The 15,993-nt window shown below is 41.0% G+C and overlaps 1 pseudogene; it reads left to right on the top strand.

The window, feature by feature from the left end:
* Positions 1 to 902: 902 nt before the first annotated feature.
* LOC118569416 overlaps positions 903 to 15,993 on the top strand; it is an 82,518-nt pseudogene continuing 67,427 nt past the window's right edge.

Here is a 15,993-nt window from a genome sequence, read left to right as displayed (position 1 = left end):
CAGCAACAGGAAGTGCTGGAGAGGTCCCCAGAAATCCACAATGATACACCCTGCTGGCAATAGTCGAGAGAAAGCCTGATCTGACCTAGTCTGGTGATCAGATGACCAAACACCCTAATGGTCATGCTAGAACTCTCATCCAATAACTGATGGAAGTGGATGTAGAGATCCTCGGCCAGGACCCAGGTGGAGCTCCAGGAGTCCAACTGTCGAGAAAGAGGAGGGACTGTAAGAGCGTGAATTGCTGAGACCAAGATTAGAAAAGCACAAGGACAAATAGCCAAACGAGTGGAAGCACATGAATTATGAACCAAAGGCTGTGAAGCCCCCAACTGAATCAGGCCCTCTGGATAAGTGAGACAACTGAATAGCTTGAACTGTTTGTGAGGCACCCAGGCAGTGGGACCCGGACCTGTCCTTAGTGCATGAGCTGGCTGTTTGGAACCTGGGGCTTACACAGGGACACTTTGCTCAGCCTGGAAGGAGGGGACTGGACCTGCCTGTACTGAATCCACCAGGTTGAATTGAATCCCCAGGGGAGTCTTGGCCCTGGAGGAGATGGGAATGGAGGGGAGGGGATGGGAGGAAGCTGAGGGTGAGGATGTGAGGGGGAGGACAGGGGAACCCATGGCTGATGTGTAAAATTAATACATAAATATAATAAATAAAAAAAGTAGAAAAAAAACACAAAACTATTAAAGACCATGTCTCAGTCTAGTTTCTACTACCGTGATAAGATACCAGGACCAAACCTGGCTTAGAAAGCATTTCTATCATCTTATACTCCTATTTCATAATCCATCACTTAGGGAAATCGGACTAGGAACTCCAGGCAGGAACCTGGAGGTGGGAACTGCAGTAGGGAGAGGTGCTACCTATTGTCTTACTTTCTTATAAACCCCATGGACCACTTGTCCAGTGATGGTACCACCCACAGTGAACCGGACCCTCCTACGTCAATCCTCTATCAGGTAAATAACTCAAAGACTTGCCTACAGACCAATTTGATGGACATATTCTCTCACTTGAGGTTCCTCCTCAGGTGACCTTAGCTTGTATCAAATAAATGAAAGCTAACTAGCACAAAAGATAGTGCTCTGATAAGGTCACTAGGATATGGGAAAATTATAGAGAGAAGAGAAATGCATTTTGGAGAGATGGGCATTCTAAATGAATATCCTTCAAGGTGTTTGGAAAGGGACTAGGCCCAGAGGCTGCTAGCAGCAGCAGCAGAAACATCCAGAAGCAAATTACAGAGGTATCTGACCATGGTGCTGGTTACAGGGAAACACACTTGTCAAAATTCACTAACCTGAACTTCTAAAAAGCAGGAATCTTACCATCTATAAATTAGACCTCAGCACATATATCTTTCTAAAAAATGCTTCCACTTAATTAAAAAGATTAAAATTAAAAAAGATTAACTTCATCACCTATCACATCAGCAATACTGGTAATTGAAATACTGGTAATTTTCAGGCAACTCACCTTAAGAAATACAAGGCTATATTTCCTACTATATACTGTAGCTCACAAGTAGAGAAACAATATCTAGGAGGCTATAGATACTGGCCAGTGCACACACTTTGAAGACAATTGGCAATTTAAACCAAAACTACAAACATTTGCACATGCTCTCTCTGTCTTGTGTGTCTGTGTGTCTGTGTGTCTGTGTGTCTGTGTGAAGTGCTCAGGGAGGCCAGAAGAGGGCATGGATCCCATGGAGCTGGAGTTACAGGTGGTTGTGAGCTTCCCAACATGGGTTATGGGAACCAAACTCCAGTTCGCTGCAAGAGCAACAAATATTCTTAACCACTGAGCCATCTCTTGAGCCTATGCATCAATTTTTATTTTTTGCCATTAACATTTTTACATAGCATACACTTACTAAAAAGTTACTTTGATTCTATCTTTCAAAAAAAGAAAAACTGAGGTCATTATCTTTTTCCTTTTTGTTCTGGAGCTGAGGACTGAACCCGGGGCTTTGCGCTTGCTAGGCAAGTGCTCTACCACTAAGCTAAATTCCAAACCTGTATTTTTTATTTATATATTAAAAAAGAAAAGCAGTAATCACAACAGGATCTACATATTAGATAAAATTACCTAGCATTAAACTGCTTTCTTGATCCCCAAATGGTATCATACATCTTACAACCATAATGCAAGATTTATGCTTTGCATACAAAATAGGTCCATATACCTAAGTATCAACAAAAACAAGTACTAGAAAACATATACCCCCTAAGACTAACAAAAAGGTCTTTATTGGGGAGTTTAAAATTTTCAAACAGTTCATTCATTTGATAAAAATTTTGCAGTACTTAGAGTTGTCTCTGTTATTTGCTTTCATTTTTGGATTTATTCCCTTTTTGCAGATGAATGGCAAGCACAGTTCTAGAACAAAACACCCAATAAAAACATTTCAAAGTATAAGTCTAGCCTTCAAGAAGTTGTAGCTACATTAGAAAAATCTGAAGCAAACTTATTAATCTTTTCAGTTTCTTTTTAAAAAAATGTATTAGTATAGATAAATTGCCAACTTTAAAAATCTAAACATGTTCACAGAAAATAAATTTAGTTTCAGAACACTGTCTGTTAATTGAAATAGTTCATAAACAGTTCATATTAAACTTTTAAAAACTCATTTCTATAAAACACTTGGTTAAAAATAGGAACCTATGTAGTGTGTAAGGAAAGAATCTAACAATTTTTGTAGTATAGAATTTAACTCAGAGTATTTAAGCAAATCCAAAATTCCCATGCATTTAGAAGTGTTTGTAGCTTCACACATCAACATCTTTGGCACACTATCTTAGTTTGGGTTTCTATTACACCATAACAATGGCAACTCTCATAAAGGAAAATACTTTATTGGGGCTGGCTTACAGTTCAGAGGTTTAGTTCATTATCATCATGGGGGGATGGGGAAGCAAGGCAGCATGCAGGCAGACAGGATGCTGGAAAGGTAGCTGAAGGTTCTTATATTTTCAGGCAGCAGAAAGCAATTGTGTATCACACTGAGTATAGCTTGAGAAGAGGAGACCTCAAAGCCCACCCCCACTGTGACATACTTCCTCCAACAAGGCTACACATACTCAACAAAGCCACACCTCCTGGGACCATTTTTTTTTTCCTGTGTAACAGCCCTGGCTGTCCTGGAACTCGCTTTGTAGAGCAGGCAGGCCTCAAACTTACAGAGATCACCAATTGCACTCTTTAAGTTATTGGAAAATTGGGATTTTTTTTTATAGTTTGTAATTATGAAAAGTATTTTCCATATTTAAAACGAAATGCACCTTTAAAACATTCATCTTTAGTTCTTAGGAAAATACACATGTCACTGTTGGGCCCAGAATGTATAGGTAATAAGCTGACTTAAGGGGGGCTCTTTCCTGTTTGCCTTGCCAAGGTTCCCAGCCTGGCAGAGAACTCCTAGGCTCTAGCAATGTTCCTGCCTCAGCTTCCCAAGCAGCGAGAACTAAAGGCATGCAATAACACATTGGGCTGCTGCTTCTTCTGGGACAATTTTCATTGTTTGTTTGGGAATATTCCTTTCAGCTGAATAAAACTTTAAAAACAGCAGTTTCCAAATGACAACCTGTTGCTGTTCTTTTGTTTGTTTGTTTTGTTGCTGGAAACTGGTAAGTGCTAGAGTCAAGTTATGTATTTGGAAAGTGCGGTACCAAAACCAATGGAACTTGTGAGTGATTTAAGCAACAGACCAAAATGACTAGAGAGCTAGGCTCACAAAGAGTTCACCTTCGGAGGCAGTGTCTTTGGTGCTACACTGTAAACAGTGCAGTCAGGATGATCCAAGACTGGTTATGCAAGCATGGGTATCCTCTGAATGGCCTCCTAGAGCAGGGAGAGGGGGCACTTGGGGTTTAATGGGTAGACACCTTAATACTTCCCTCTTCTTCACTGTAAGAGGTCATTTTTGGTTAACTTAATGCTTGGTAGGATATTTCTTTAAGAAGCAAATTAGGAGTAATTACAAGATAGTAACCGAATTTCTAAAAAGAAATTTTCATGAAGTACATAGAAACTAACAATAAGTAACAATGTTTTATCATTTTGCCAAGTTCTCTTCAGAATAAGCTAAATATTATACAACACAGACACAGACACACACACACACACACACACACACACACACACAGGGACACAGACACACACATAGACATGGACATACACACACACACACAGACAAATACACACACACATACACACATGCACACATACACACACATAGACACACACACAGGGACATAGACATACACATGGACACATACACACATGCAACACATGGACACACACAGACAAATACACACACTTGCACACACACGCGGGGACACAGACACACAGACATGGACACATATACACACATGTACACACACATGGAGACACAGACACGGACACATACACACACACGCACACATACACACACCCCAGCTTCCTACTTGAAACGGACCATTCCAAATTCATTCAGCAAGTCTTACTTTTATAAACCAATTAAATGTCGTGTTTGAATGTGGCTTATGTTAACTCTCCCTTTCTGTCCTCTCCCACTGTGGTGAACACCCACACTCCATTGTCAATGCCCATGGAAAGCAAAAACAGCCAACAAGAATTGCAATCAGAACACACAGAAAGGATTTCACTTGGCCTCCTCTAGAGAGGACACTGTGGTCTGTTTGGGCATATTGTCATTTTTATATCCATTTCCTCCCTGTTACATTCTTCTGTGTTTTCTATACAACCTTCTTGGAAATTATGGGCACTAAATGGACAGAAGGCAAAATTTTCTAAAGGAAACTTCGGAGATTTTATTTTTTGAAGTATCTTAATAAGATGGATGAATTCCTCTTCCTCTGTGGTCATCAAAGCCTAGGAAGAATAAGATTATGAATGTGGTTATCCATCTTACCTGACACTAATAATATCAGGATGCAGAATTTAGATGAAAGATTCAGATGGAAAAAGGCATCTAGCACACTAGTATATTTACCTTAGCTTTAAAACTTTACTTGGAAATAGAAAAAAACAATCAATGAAAATCTAACATATTTGTACTAGACATCCCATAAATGTATTTTAAATATCAAACACAATTTCCAACTTAAAACCAGAATTTCAACTTTTAGGACTTCCATTTTCATAATTTAAATTTTTAAAGAAAATGTTTTTTATTTTCCCCTGAAGAAAAATATTTATTACCCCAAGATAACAGCACTGTTCTGGGTTGAAATGAAACCACTTGACTCACCCTAAGTTACAGGAATGAAAATAATGCTTTAATTGGGCATATTTAAAGGCACTTTCTCTATAAACACTGAAATAGGTTGTAACAGTTTCACTGGTTAATTTTGTTTTGTTTTGTTTTTTAATGTGTGAGTGCTCTGTCTATCTGTATGCCTGCAGGTCAGAAGAGGGCATCAGGTCCTATTACAGATGGTTGTGAGCCACCATGTGGGTGCTGAGAAATGAACTCAGGACCTCCGGAAGAGCAACCAGTGCTCTTAACTGCTGAGCCATCTCTGCAGCCCTATGAGATGGCTAATTTTATGTCAGTTTAACATAGGCTAGAGTCATCTGAAAGGAGAGAATCCCAACTGAGAAAATGTCCCCAAATGGTGTGGCTGTGGGCAAGCCTGTAGAGCAGTTTTTTCAATTAGTGATCAATGGGGGAGGGCTCAGCCCACTGTGGGTGGGGTCTTCCCTGGGCTGGTGGTCCTGGGTTCTGTAAGAAAGTAGGCTGAGCAAGCCAGTAAGCAGCACTCCTCCATAGTCTCTGCATCAGCTCCTGCCTCCAGGTTCCTGCCCTGTTTGAGTTTCTGTCCTGACTTCCGTCATTGATGGACAGCATGTATGTAGAAGTGCGTGCCAAACAAACTCTTTCTTCCCCACCTTGCTTTTGCTATGCTCTTTCATCATAGCCATAGAAACCCAAACTATGACACAAATTTCATAAGAGAAAAAAGTTTATTCTACCATATTGAAATATGGCATATATATGTATATATTTATTATATATATGCATATATTTATATAGTTGCAATGTATATACTGAATCAGCAGGAGAGCAGATAACCCTGGGAGACTATGGGCAAGTATAGAAAACTGGTAAGATACTAACTGGATAATAACTGTATTTCAACTCTCATAGGTCTAAATAAAAAAGGTATCAATGCATCTAACTGACTAATGCATAAACAACCTTGACTAGACTTTTATGAAAAGCTGACAAAACCTTCTTTCACTATCAAATTTATATTTTATGAGTAGAATGTGTAATTTTTTAAATTAGCAGATAAATTATCAAGGATGATCAAAATTGAAATGACTTAGAAGAGATCAGGTTGCCATGTCCCAGAACCTCCTCTACTTAAGAGTCTCATTTGCCTGTAGGAAGGGTCAGGGCACCTTGGGAGCCCTATTTTCCTGAAAAACGAATGGCTTTTCACTTGATAAAGTGTTTTACAAAACCCAAAAGGCCCTTCTTCCCTAATGAGAAAGGGTACTGACATATAAAAACAGTTTGGTTCCTTGGGAGGAATTGCCCTGTGTGATGTTGCATAAGAGCAAGGGTTAGTTACATTGTAAAGAATTCTCTGTCCTGCACCAGGTGTGATGTTGCACAAGAGCTGTACCAGGTGTGATGTTGCACAAGAGCAGAGGTTACACTGTAAAGGGCCCCTATCCTGCACCAGGAGTGATGTTGCCCAAGAGCAGAGGTTACACTGTAAAGGCCCCCTGTCCTGCACCAGGTGTGACATACCTACAGCCTTTGAGTTTAAAACTCCTGCTTTCCCTTGTCTCAGCATTAAGAGTCTTTCCCAGGTCTAAATTGGCTCTTGATCAACCTGCTGGAGTACTCAACATACTCCTAATTGGCTTCCTAAAGCCTGGTCATCTGTAGCTTTCTCTTGGGAGTTATTTCAAAACCAAAAACCAAACTACAAACCCCTCAAAAGCCAAACCAATTGAGAACGGTGTTGACTGTGTTCAGTCCTCGTTATGTGCCCATATCGCAAGCCAGGCAAAATCATACTTGTTTTAACATTTGTATCCATACTGAAAAGGATTTTCCTGCCCATGGCATCCCATGAATAGTGTAAAGGATATTGTCTACAGAGTACATGTCACAGTGCTGGCAGTGGTGCAGAAGCTTAGGGTCCTAGACCACCCTTTTGAGGCTTGAATACTTGGCTGCCTGTTTCCTATCTGAGAGTACTGGTTCTGGACCTGCTCAGGCCTGCCACTGGACCAGAGTTCCTCTGACTATGCAATAGCTGAGGTTCTGGGCTTGTAGGGGAGGAGCTCTGAGGAAGACTTTCTGACACAGTAGAGACTACTGCTTGGGCAAAGGGCTGTGGAATCCTGAAAGGCTTTTCACCAGGACAGAAAATGACATCAGGGAAGCAGAGTTTGGCTTTTCAAGTGGCAAGCTAGACATTTGTCCTGCTAGAGAACTGACTCAAAGACTTGTCAAATCATGTGAGTCTCTTGGCAGATCACCAGATAGTTGTGGTTTTCACGACAGGTTTATAGGAGTTATGAAAGCAATACAGACTCCATCTTAGGGAATGGACACCATCTTAGACCACCTAACTGCTCTAGGACCTCCATTTGGCTGTGCTTAAAAGAAGCCTATGGGTTCTTCTCAGAGTCTTCGCCATTTTTGCCTTTGTGTGGGATGTCGGGTGCCAGCATGTTAGAATTAAATGCTCTTGCTGAATTGCTTAATGCATACGTGGATGATAGTCTTCTGTGGGACTTCCCCAGGATCCTACCAGAGATACAGCAAAGGACTCCAAAAGGCCACAGAAGGGATTTCAACTAAAATTCAAAAGCCACACAGAGGTCTCATAACCACCCACGGAGGAAAATCTACCACCTCATTCACCTCTGCCACCTCCTCAGCTGAGGCTTCTGTGTTTATATATTTCTTTCAACTCAAGCTTCTCACTTAAAAGGAAAATTAAATATAAGGTATTTGTAACATTACATAGTCAAGCATGAGAACTTATTTGTTATAGTGTTTACCAATCCAAGCAGGTGCCCCATAATGGGGCTCACAGCATCACTAGAATTTGTGGTGCAGCTGAATTTTTATGACATTTTACTGAGAATTTAATAAGGTTTAACCTCTCTGCTTTTCTACAGAGAAAATACAGCACTTACACTTTTAATGAAATTTTATCTAGCCAAAGCTCAATGGGGGGCCTTTTATCACAGGTAATATTAAAATCATAAATATTTTAAAATAAAATTATCCATTACCTCTAATACACGTTAGTGTCTAGGTTCTCAGCATATAAAAACCATTTGTATTGGGCAGCCAACCAACGCTGACATTTAATCTCCAGATTTCAATCATTTGTAACTGTAGCTAAGAAAACAAAATAAATTATACCTTGTGGATAAGAGTATCACCAGAAATAGATTAGAAAAATGAAATCTCAATGGGATCTTTGTCCAAAATTTATAATCCTCACTTCCTCATCACTCACAAATTAATATAAAACAAATTATTCTCTAGTCAAAACCAAATTTGCTTAGATCATGACATGAACGAACGCTGTTTCTTCACATGTGAGTTTTTCCTGCTCTAGTTAAAACAAGAACAAGAACAGGGAGAGGGCAGAAAAGCAGTAGGGGGAAGGACCAAGTATGAATACACAAAAGCCTTAGGGAGCCGTGACCGCAAGGCTGTGACACCCCTCTGCAGTCCTGTGACCTGGGTAACAAATATGCATCTGTGAGAGGGGAGCTCTGGACCTGCTCCGGAAAAGAAAGCCCAAAGATAGAAGAGCCCATTGCCGTGACTTAATTAAATGTGTAAGATGTAAAAGACTACTGAAGCCGGAGTCACTACAGTCTGTGAAAGTAAACAGTGAATAGTTCTGCAGAGGGTCTAAATTGCCCTCCAAGAAATTCTCATCTGGCAGAATATGAACTAAATGAAGAAACCAGCCAATTAACTTCAAGGTCACATGTGTCATGCTGCAACAATGCCAAGGCACCCGAGGTTGTATGTCTAGATATGAACCTTGAATACCAGAAAATCTGCTCTCAGAGTAGATAAAGGTGAAGTGATGGGAAATTGAATTAGAGAAACAGCAGTAGAATTTCCAACCTATATAAAGAAACCTATATGGTTTCTCTCCACTTGGTTTGGCAACCACATCATGCTATCCCTCAGGGAAGAGAAAGAGAAAGGGTTTGAGGAAGCAGGCCACACATCAGTGAGTAACCACTGTAATGGACAATTTCAGCAGAGAGATTGGAGGGTTTCACTCCATATCCCAAGAGCCTTAATGCCTTTCACTTTGTTACTAGATCTGATCCACATTTGGGATTTCACTTAGTCAAACACTTACCTTTTCATGGCCCTCTCATCACAGATTCAATGGTTTGACTAGTGTGACCCAGATATCTTGACAAGTCACAACTACTAGCAAAACTGCCCAGAAGCAGTGTGCCACCCCCCATGATGAACAGTTTATGGGCAAATGTCTACCTTCTCCACATAATGCCCTCATGAGCTTACAGTTCCACAGACACAAGATGAAGAAAATAGATGGCAGCCTAGTCTCACACAACCTCAACAAATCTGCCACTTCCACAGATGGCTCCATAGGCTTCTTGCTTTGTATCTAGTCTTTGTCCAAACACATCAACCAAACAGACAATCACCAAAGACTCAGCCTGACATCTGTAGGGCCATGAGTTCACTGCTACTCCATAACCTCCAACAATGCATTCATCCGAGAATTCTCATTGAGCAGTTCATAATGAGTATCATATTCAGAAGATTTCCAAAAGGCCCTGAAAATCGAAGGAACTTAAGCCTCAATCCCCACAAAAAAAAATAAGATTTCTTCAAAATTGCATTTGTTTGGGCTTAAAACTTCTAGAAGCTACTTCTTGTAACCTGGTGAAAGCTAGGTCTTCAGATATAAATGAGTAGCTGTTTCCATGGCAGCCAGTCTCCTAATTACTGGATAGGTGAAGTCCCCTGGCCAAGCTCATGTCTACATCCCAGCTAATAGAACCCCAGGAGATGAGTAGGTCAGCAGAATTGGCTCATACCTCATGTCAACAAGCACTGGAACATCAGCTGCTTCTAGAAAACAGAACAAAGCAAAAACCAAAATCACCTTTATTTGCTCTCTGTCCCATTAGGCATCAACTCTGCAATTTCTCCTACAAAGAAAGCTGTTGTTAACCCTAACAGAAAAAATGTATTTTAAATAATAACCATCCCACCCCCATTGTTATACCATGGCAGACATCCCCCAGCACTGAACTTCACAGAATCTCTTAGACCAACACGATCATGAGAGAGAAACTATTCAGCACATCATGGACCATCTTTGTGGGTCACCTGAATGAGAGGCCAGCAATACTGCTGGGACTCAGATTAGCCCTTCAAAAGGTCACAACGAATTGCCTTTAAAGAGAGTTTTAGAACCAAGAGGAAAAGTTAGAGAGGCTTTTGGTCAAAGAATTGAAGGAAAATCTTACTCATGGTATCTCAAACAATTTTATATACCAAAGACTTTTGCTTTACAGACACACAGCAAGTGAAAAGCTCTTCTAGACAAAGCCCACATTCTAATCCCAGAGCTATTCATAATTTTATGACCAGTCTCGATTTGGTCTTGTACTCCCAAAGATCAAAGGCTCATTGTCAAGACACCGTAGAGAAGTACCTTCCAGAAGCATCTAGCCTCAACTCTCTGTGAACCATGTGAGGAGCCAAGGCACTTTTGAGATTCAAAAGCTCAATATCCTTACACAAATACCTAAAGTTCAAAGAATTTGTCTTAAAGGCAAATTGTTCACCGTGACATTGAAGCTGCAATAAGAAACTACACACCAATCTTTCTGCTAAAAGCCCACAGAGCTCATGACACCTCGGAACATTCTAGTATGCAGTTAAAATTAATCACCCAGACAGCAATCTGCCGGGTGGCTTAGATGCTAGCTACCTCTCTGTAGGTTCCCTTGGTCTAGTGCCTCCTTATACTTAATTCTGCACATCGATGCTTGTGGTTTTCTGCACAGAATTCTATCTTGTTACTACTAATTTCCTTTGTGTAGGATCTCATGTCGTCTAGGCTGGCCTCAAACTTGTTAAACAGGCAAGGATGATATTGAACTTCTGATCCTCCTGCCTCCAGTTTCTTTATGGAGTACCATTGATGCAGCCAAAGGTCAGCCTCATGCATGCTAGGGAAGTACTCTATCAACTGAGACACACCCCTCCTCACTTCATATGAGCAGAAAAAGATGGGGGAGCATGAGTGTACAGAGGGTGCTTGAGTTGGTTAGTGTGCTAACTAATAAGTTCTTGAGCCTGCTTATGTAATGTCACAGATAACTTACATTTAACTTTCCCTTCAAAGCGAAGAGCCAGGGTGGATACACAAACACAGAAGCCTTGGCTGAGGTAGTGGCGGTGATGAACAAGGCAGAGTTTTTGGGTTTTTTTTGTTTTTTTTTTTCTTGGTGGGTTGTCAGGAGATCTCTCTGTGGATTTTGGATTTTAGTTTGAAATCCTCTTGTGGCCTTTTGGAGTCCCTTGGCATGTCTCCAGAGTAAATTTCAACTCTGATATTTCATTGATGTTGCAATTTAAAGAAAAAGGAGAAAATGATTTGGGGGGGGGGGGAAGATACAACAAACTTTTAACGTTAAAAAAAAAAAAAAAAAAAAGAAAAGTACCAACAAAGGCTATGGCTCTGATTTGTAGAACTTTCAATTAAACTGCCTGCACACAGTAGAGGAAGGAGTGTGACTGTGTAAAGTGTGGCTTGGCCGGCTGTACCTGGACAGCACTAGAACAGAACTAGTCATACATCAGGCAATTTCCAAATTCTCAGAGAGAACACCAGGTAAGCAGTTGCATCAAAGCAGAGAAATAGAGCTACAGGCTGTAAGCCTCAGATGCTAACAGATGACCATCTTGCTTCTGAATTGTTAGAAACTAGAACATTCCAAAACGCTGAGAGTTAGTACATTTCAAGAAGATTTCCTGGGTGAGGTATAGCTCAGCAGGTAAGGGTACGTGCCAGTGAGGCTAACAACCTGAGTTCGGTGGTGAAATGAGAGAATCAGCTCCTACTTGTTGTCCTCCGACCTCTGCATGCACGTGTGTGCATGCGCGCACGCATGTGTACACACACACACACACACACACACACACACACACAAATAATAAATAAATAATTTTTTTAAGAAAACTTGAAGAGCACCCTGATCTTCATAATAAAACTAGGTCAGAAAGAGAGGTGGGAAGTGAATGACTGTTATTGGGCTAAAGATAAATCAAGATGATTTGGCTCCAGACCAGCAGCATTCCAATCTCACAATCACAGAGCTCCTGATGGGTCAAGCCAGTCAACCTTGGAGGCGTTCAAGCACTGAAGTAGCTTTTTCTGGGAATGTCAGCTCATATGTGTTTTATATCCGTGAACTAAAGTCAGAGGGAACCAAACAAGGTGCCATTTTTTATAAGACAAAAGGGACGGAAGGTGATGTGCTAAAACCCCAAGAAGAGACATGAGCAAACTCACATCGATACCAAACTCACACACAAATACCATCAGGGGGAGCACATCTAAGGACTTGTCTAACAAACTAGGAATGGTCCTGACTTGAGACTCATCTGAGCAACTGTCAAAACATCCCATGAGTATCCCTTACTAGGTTTCTGACTCCAGGCAAGTTGCTCAGACCCCTGTACAGCCACACCCTAAATAAGGACATTGTAGGTGAGCAAACTGACTCAGCAGATAAAGACACTTGCCACTAAGCCTGGCAACCCAACTCCAATCCCAGAACATAAATGGTGGAAGGAAAGAATTGATTCCACAGGTTGTCCTGAGCTCTACACATGCACCCCACATACATACATAACCACACACACACAATAAACAAATAAGTGTAATCATTTTTAAATGAATGAAGTCTGCTGTGCTTCATGATAAAATTTGCTCCATGGCCTCACTAAGTGAAAAACCTTCAAGTTCAAAGAAGGAACATCATGGGACGTGTGCATCATTACCGAGACAGCAAAAGGGCTACTATCCTAAGTGCATCTTATCACACCCATATTTAGTTATAAAGGAAAGCAATCAAAGCTTTTCCTCTTTGCCATCTGATTAAGACAATTAACTGGAACAGAATGTTAAGGCAGCACTCACAGAATGACTCAAGCATTTGAAAGAAAATGTGTTCAACTGAACTTGACATTTTCAAACAAGCCAGAACATAGTCAAGGGCCTAGGGCTTTGTGAGGAAATTAATACACTCTTTCAGGCTAAGTCCTGTGGGTATTCTCAAGAGCCCCGTTCTTCCAGCTTCTAGTGGACGTTGATAGTAAAGGGATAATGCCAAGTGTTTGTCCTTTTCTAGACTCTCTAAGAGTCTCAGATTATTTATTTTGTTGTCTAAGAGTAAGAGAGAACCATCTTCACTAAGGCCAGACAGCCTTCTCCTCTGTGCCCATCCTTGATGAGCTCAGCATCAACGCCAAATGACCTGAGCAGGAGATGGAGTGCTCAGTTGGCGGACAGCTTGCCAAGCAGGCTTCAATCCCCAGGATGTCATGAACCAGGCATCCCAGTGGCACAAGCATATAACCCCAGCCATTGGGAGGCAGAGGCAAGGAGGATCCAGAGTTCAAGTCCTCTTCAGCTACATAAGAAGTCCTAGGTCAGCCTGGGACTATGTGAAATAATAATAATAATAAACTAGAATTTTGCTCATGAAGTTAGGCCACCTGCTTCTTTTCATTTCAGCTGATTGGAAATTCCATGTGGAGAGAAGCTTTGAAGGCCAAAGGGGTCATTTATTGAAGGATTCTCCTGGAGACATGCATTGTTCTCCTTAAACGAGACAGTCAGTAGGAGATGCTGTGTCCTGCACATGGCTTTGTTGTCTCTGTGTCAATGTCTTATCGTATCAGAACAGGAGCAGTGGGGACAATCTAGTCAGATGCCTCTGAGGACCCCTGGGATTTAGAAAAACTCATTTAGTGTCATTAGCTGCCAGACAATAGCAACACTGAAAGGCTTTGCATGTAGGAATTTTAACAAAAAGCCATTTGTTCCAGACTAAATGAAAAGGGGATTTTTAAATAAACATCTGGCTATTTATTAGTAAGAGAAGTAAAGAATGCTAGTCACCCATATTGTTTGCACACATCATTCTTTCATTTCTCTGTGATACTGTGATGCTGGCGGCTTTCAAATTAAAGACGATGAGAAGCAAATTCTCTCAAGTGAATCTCATTCTTTACAACACTTGGACCTGCATTTAGTCTCCCCCAGGGCCTTTTTGTAAGTGTGAAGAAATACATATGTACTGCCATCATGTTAGAGTTTATTGTAATAATAGCTGGGTTCTTCCTGGTGTTTTATGCATGCCATTATGAAAAGCTCAGCTTTTACAGGGGGAAAAATCACCCTTTTTACTGCACAGTTGAAGTGTTACAATACAGACATTTTCATCATCTTCTTCCACTCTGAGGGTTAAGGATTATTTGAAAGGAAAGGCATCAGCTGTGGAATAGGTGCCCTCCTGGAACACAGAGATGAGTGTGGTCTCTATGACCAGTCACCCCAAATCCTCAATCATCCTGGGTGAGAGACCTGAACCTTTGTGGATAATTCAGCATTTTGATACAGGACACTTTATCTAAGACACTGAGAATTAAAAGCAGCCCTTCTCTCCAGAGGACACACAGAGGGAGAAGGTGGTAGCATTCTCACCTGATGAGGTGAGGATGTCTCGTGGTTTTGATTTCTTCCCCTTCCAATTAAGGACACAGGACATTTTTTTCCTATACAGGTTGTCCATTTATACATCTTCCTTTGAGAGATGTCTTTTTGGGTTTAGTGCCTACCTTTTATCAAGCTTACTTTAGTTCTGCTAGTGAATCTACCTCTCTCTGCACATTTAGCCCCTTATGAGACAAAGGATTGTAAATATTTTCTGCTGTTGTTCCAGTTGGAATCTCTCTGCTCTACCATCTATGTCTCTTGTTGTACAGAAGCATTTTTGTGAGAATGTGAACGCGTTTTGAGAAATAGTATTGAAGTTTCCAAAAGAAAACATTCATGACTCTATGACACGGTCATCCAATATAAGGGTAAATGCTGAGCATTTACCAAAAGAAATTAAACCAGTATTTCAAAGAGATGTCCTAGTTTCACATATGTCGCTGTGATAAAATTCTGTGGTAAGAAGCCATGTAGGGGAAAACAGGTGACTTTTAGCTCACACCTCCAGGTTACAGTCCATCTCCGTGAGGAGGTCACAGCAGCAGAATCTTGAGACAGCCAGTTGTATTACCTCCATGGTCTTGAACAGAGAAACACGAATGCATGCACACTCCTGTGCTTGCTTGCTGCTCTGTTTCTCTTCTTACACAATTCAGCACCCCGGCCTAAGGAATAGTGCTGCCCAGAGTGGGCTAGGTCTTCCTACATCAATCAATTTAATTACATCAAGGCCCTAAAACCATGTTTACAGACCAACCCAATGTAGACAACCCTTCACTGAAAGGCTCTTCCCAGGTGACTCTAGGTTATGCAAAGTTGACCGTGAAAGCTAACCATCACAAGAGACACAGCTGCACACCCACGTCTATTGTCAGGCTATTCCCAATGGCCAAGATATAAGAGCAAATGAATTCAGTCATCAAACAAATTCATAAAGGAAAAGTGTTGCATATGTACAATGGAAAACTGGTCAGCCATGGAAAGGCAAGATCTGGTCATTTGGGATGATGTTAATCTCTGAACCTCAAGGACATTCCGCAAAATTAGCCAGGCACAGGAAACCAACCCCTGCCACCTAGTATGTAGCTATGGACAAGTGTTTAGCTCTTGTATCTGATGACCTAGCTGTAAAATGAAGTTCCTGGGAGTGCCTACTTCTCATTGCTTTGCAAATAAGACAGGGGGGTTAAAAAAAAAA

This window comes from Onychomys torridus, chromosome 18 (assembly GCF_903995425.1).
Source record: "Onychomys torridus chromosome 18, mOncTor1.1, whole genome shotgun sequence".
Classification (NCBI taxonomy): Eukaryota; Metazoa; Chordata; class Mammalia; order Rodentia; family Cricetidae; genus Onychomys; species Onychomys torridus.
Note: the sequence above shows the minus strand (reverse complement) of the source record. Positions and strands in the feature narration are given on the sequence as shown.